The sequence below is a fragment of the Cariama cristata genome, unplaced genomic scaffold (genome assembly GCF_000690535.1).
Source record: "Cariama cristata isolate BGI_N322 unplaced genomic scaffold, ASM69053v1 scaffold29836, whole genome shotgun sequence".
NCBI classification, from domain to species: domain Eukaryota; kingdom Metazoa; phylum Chordata; class Aves; order Cariamiformes; family Cariamidae; genus Cariama; species Cariama cristata.
Window position 1 is genome coordinate 18,378 of NW_009620843.1, and position 5,384 is coordinate 23,761.

Here is a 5,384-nt window from a genome sequence, read left to right on the forward strand (position 1 = left end):
TAGGGTTTATATACATATATACGCATACTTGTTATCATATGTTTCAGTGTGAAACTCTGGTATTTGGGGTTTTAAGTAATGTTACGGAGCTACAAAACAGTTGACTTACTGGTTATTGCTTGGCCTATCAGTGGGTGAAGACACTAAACTTTACACTAACATTAGATAAATAAACAGATAAAGCCTGTTTCCAGGCTTTGCTCTTGTCACTGTAAAATTGGAAATAATTCTCGGAGTACACAAAAAGAAATCCCAAATCAAGCTACATATGTATATTAGTACACTTAATAGGGAGAGGAAACAGTTTAGCTGCTTGCAGACTTCTGTAAGTTGTGGCTAGTATTAAACTGAAATGGTCAGTGAATTAAAGTATGATGCAGTGATGTTCTGCTGGAGTCTGAGATGCTGCGTTTCTGAAGAGACGTTTGCCAAACAATGACCAAAGTCTGGAAAGGCATAACTGGAAATTAGAAAATGTACATATTCAGGTTAATTGGAAGTGACAAACTGATGGTAGTCTGACCAGAAACAAGGAGAGCCGTAGTCTAAAGAACTTGTAAGTCTTTAGGAGATAAGTAATGGGCATTATGTGATCAAAAATGTGGCCTTATACTTACTCCATTGGAGGTCTAACTAGTTATCTGCCAGTTCAGCAAAGTTGTATGTTGTTCTGCAAAAGCATATGTCCGCAACTGAGGTCTTCTTAGTTGCATTCCAGACCATGTTGACAGAAATTGTAGCGTGTGACTATGTGTGTGCAATTAATTCTGCTTTAGGTGAACAATCAATTGGTGTATCCATTTTGTATGTGTGACCTATTAAGGGAAATAGAAAATCAATGTACTGCCTGTCCTAAATTATGTCAGGCAGCCACAGGGATAACTGCTTACCAAAGCTACTCCTGTTTCCTCTGAGCAGTAACTTCAGCAAAGTGAAAGGAATGCCATAAAGAAGCCATGAGGGAGCAGGAGCCTACTCTACTTTGCTTTCCTGGTCACCATGATATATGATTCTGGTGAGTAGGAATTTTTCCTGTTTCTCTTCCTAAGAGTGTGATCATATTTATAGACCTGGAAGCCATCTGAAATATTCGTGGTCTTTTCAGAACTATTTTCCTGACCAAAGTCTTTACATTTAGTAGATGTAAGGAAGCAATGAAATACATGACTAATGTTTTTCACTTGAACAGAAACCCTGCAGCTCCTACCGAGAGCTGTGGATTTCAGTTTTCAAAACTGTACTTTTGAGATCCTTAACTTCAAACTCTCATTTCTTACAACTTCACTGGAGTATATAGGTTACTGTTCATTAAACAATTGTTTCTAATTTTGGTACACTGTGCCTAGCCCACAGAAAGTGTGGTGGCACAAATCTGTTTGTTTTATGTTGGGAACATAAGCTGTACAATTGTGAAGGGAACAGTAACATGACCAAGCCTTTTAAATGGTAAAGGCTTGGCCTTTTATAAAGAATTTTAAAAAGCACGGAGACAGTTGTGCAAATCTGAATGCATATTTGTATATAGCTTCTCTCCTCCTGGAGAAGATAACACAGCAGAAAAAACTTAGATGCTGCCTCCTGTGTTTGCTCATCGCCTGACACAGAAAGCATGAGTGGCTGTGCTTGTTCGCCAGTAGGAATAGCTTCTGAAGGTGCTTTGCATTTAACTGCAGAAATTATTCTGGGTCTAACAGAAGCATACAGTGTTCCAAAGGGAACACAGGACTAGTAGACAGCAATATATTAGAATTTGTATGTTTGAAAAATAAAAGTAAGATAGAACAAAACCACAACTGAATGTACAGTATTTTAATGTCTAGTGTTAACTTTCTCAAAGATAACTCTGTATATATGTGCCTGCATCGTACTTCCTAAGGAAAAAAAAAAAGATAAATTTTCTAAAATGCCAAAGGGAAGAAATCCACATTGATGGGAATTTGTATTTTGTGATCAGTGTTATATATGTTGAAGATATATGCACACTGCAGTAGGTGCTAGGCATGGTGACTGAGAGGTATCCTTTTTAAACCCTTTTCGTCTTGTGAGACTTGGGACTATTGAGATTCTCAGAGGTGGGTGTAGTGAAAGTGAAAGGCATAGGCGGGATGTAGTAGCTAGCGTATCTGCAGAACCGTGCTTCCAGAACTGAACTGTGGCAATTAATACGAATCATACTATCTGCACATGAGGAAAAACATCTGAAATTTCAATACACCTGGAGCGGTAATTGTATTGCTGCTGTCCAAAAAAATAAAAAGGCTGGAAAGCTGTAACGCTGAGTGTATTTTAGCACCTGTGGGTTCCTTAGAGGAACAAAATCCAATGGATGTGCTCAGGAAATGTGCATGTTTTAATTCACTGTGAGTGTGATGAGTATCACTAATGCTTGCTGGTTATGCTTATGCATTTAGACTGGGACTGAAACTTTTGCTTTGAGGATTTGGTTAAAATGTGACGGAAGCTGTTACGTTGAAGCACACCCTTACCACATGTATGGTTTGAATGTTTCCACGTAAGTCACCCCACTCATTAAATTCTGGTATATAGAAAATATAGCTGTGTAAATAAGAATTTGGGTGACTTGGGGAAAGATTTGTTCATGTGTAATTAGGAGCGTTTAGTGTACGTATCAGTCTTCTTTCGCTTCTGTGAATTCTTCAGGTTGGACTTAAAAACCTGGTGTGATCTGTAAATCGTGTGGAAAACAGCTGCTTGTAGGGGGATACTGGCCATTCCTTATACATGTATGCAAAACCAACAAAGTACTTCTATCTCTGTCCTCTTCCACAGGGCATTTTATTGCAAGCACACACATGGGGGAGAAAAGCCACTTTATCAGAAAAACACATCTACCCAGTAGCAACATTCAGACGCCTATTTGTTTCCAGACCTGACAGAAGCATTGCAATGATGTTGGAAGAGCTTCTGGCTACTGACTTCTTAATAAGCAGAGCAAGAATCCTGGTTTTTATTGGAAGGAACGTATTCTGTGCGGCCACTGCAGGCAGTTTTTTTTCTAAATGACAACAGCTTTGATCCTGACTAGGCCTGCAGGCATAGATGCATGTTTTAATAGAAACAGGATCCCCTGCCACCACTGAACTATTAGTATTACAGTTCATATATTGCATGAGAGCCAGCATATAACTGGCAGAATTTTTAATGTGGCACAAGAAATGCTTGCACTAAAGATGCAGGTTTTATTCAGTTATTAAAAGTAATCGTAAACTACAAAGTTTTGCCATTCGCATTTAACTTCCCTATTGTAGTTCTGCTGCAAAAATAGTAACTTTTCTGTAGCTCTGAATTGTAAGGAAAGCTTTAATACTTGGTGGTTACCACAGCACAAATCCACAAGAGGGTGCTGAGAATCCACTTGTAAATTTCTAGCGCATTTTCAGAGCGTGTTTACTCCTAGTAAGGAAAAGTGCACAGACTTGCAATGCAGCTGTCTCATGTGCAAATAAAACGCTTGTGATGTTGAGATACGCTGTACATACATGGACTGAAATGGAAAACTAGTAGAAAAAGTGACGACTGCTAGTAAGACTAATACGGACTTGCACGTACCATAAAAAGCAGGCAGGCAACAAAGTGTCTCACCCTGAATACACAGAATGAATAATACTCTTAGGACAGTGAAATTGTAGTGGTCCTAATGAAGGACAAGCCTTCCATTTTGAAGGGTGTTTTCTAAGTCGTTGCAGCTGCAAGATTTGTGCCTTTATTTGCAGAACTGGTACCTTTTGTCTGAAGGCTGTGCAATTCAAGGACTGAGATCCCAGAGCTTGCTTTTCTCCTTCATTAGTCCCTTTGAAACTGCTCTGCGTAGGCTTCCTGCATTTAACAAGGTAGAGGATGCAGTTCAGGAGTAATTCATTTAGTCACTCATCTTTTGTATTCTATTTGTAGTTACAGCTAGTTGTTAGGAAGGGAAGAGACTATTACAGCTTCCTAGTGTTAGATTTTTCCAGTGATGGTTGTGAGCTGAATACAATGGGTGCTTGTGTTGTCATTCTACCTTATTGATTTCAATGGCATTGCAAAATGGTAATTTGGTTTGATACTTAATCATTTTAAAACTTCACATTTTCAAGCATTTAATGCAGAGTAGTGATTACAATGCCTCTCGGAGAGAGGTATGTGTTGTTATCCCCATTTTTCAGAGGAGAAAAAACTTGTGTGCTTTGTGTGGGTGTTCAAGTGTTTCATCTGCCTCAGGCTCACTATAAGATTAGGGCCTCAGAGCTAAAAATTACTTGCTCAAGGCCTTGCAGAATGAACTAATCCCCTGACTCCCTTGCTCTGCTTTAATCATTTGTTTTCTTAGTGCAGTGTGATTTCAAATGCAGCCTTATGAGGTTTGACCGAGATACAGCAGATAAAGGCTCAGAGGCAGCAAATCCTTGGATACCTCAGTAATTAAAACCATGGGGGTTTTAACATGTATAAGTATATATATTTTTATATATATCAGATGTAACTTTTTAGTATATAGATAATAGATATATTTACAAGGCTATAGGGCTGGTTTTGTTTTGAAAGGCTGTCATGAAGATGACCCACTTTTTCTCCCCCCCGCCCCCAGATTCTGTCTAGGATTTGAGAGCCGTAAAGATGCCTCTTTTATGGACAGGGGCACAAATGAAAGACTGAGAGCTGATGATCTTCCTGCATGCAAAGGCAAAGCCCTGCAATTGCGGGTCTGACGCGCTCTTTGCAGTGGTGTGGGCACAGTCCCAGGGTATCTTAGCTTCACACACGAGAGACTGGCCACATAACCTCCTGTTCTTCCTTGGGGTTTTGCTGAAGTGCAGCTGCATCATGTGCAGCAGCAGCAGCCTGTGGGTTTTGTCTCTTGCTCATGTTATTTTCTGCAGCCTCTGCTCTTTCTCACCTTCCACATTGGTCTCTAGGTGAAGTGCTGCACTCATGCTTCGGAAGAAAGAGTGGGTGCTGCAGTTTACTGGGTGGACTCCTGCTTCTTAAGGCTGATGGATCCTGCTGTATCTGCACTCCCATAAAGTGACTGTTTGCCTCATGTTAGAGTATCTAAGAAACCAATTAATCACTACCCTGAGAATCAGCAAAGAAATCAAGCTGCAGTGATGAATGGGGTGGGAGGGAGAGACAAACAGCCTTCACTGCAGCACTTGAAAATGTCATAATTCTTCTCGACTGCAGTATTTCTAGGAATGGTTGAGGTGACTGTAGTGTAGGCCCACAGGCAACTGCAGAGTCATTTATAACGACGGGCTGATGATCATATATATCCCTCGCTTTAGGTGGAAAGGGCCGTGAGGTCATCCGGAATTAATTAGTAATAAACCCTGGAGGCTCCCAGTGCCGAAGGTGAGGGAGAGGCAGCGAGGCGGCCGTTTGGC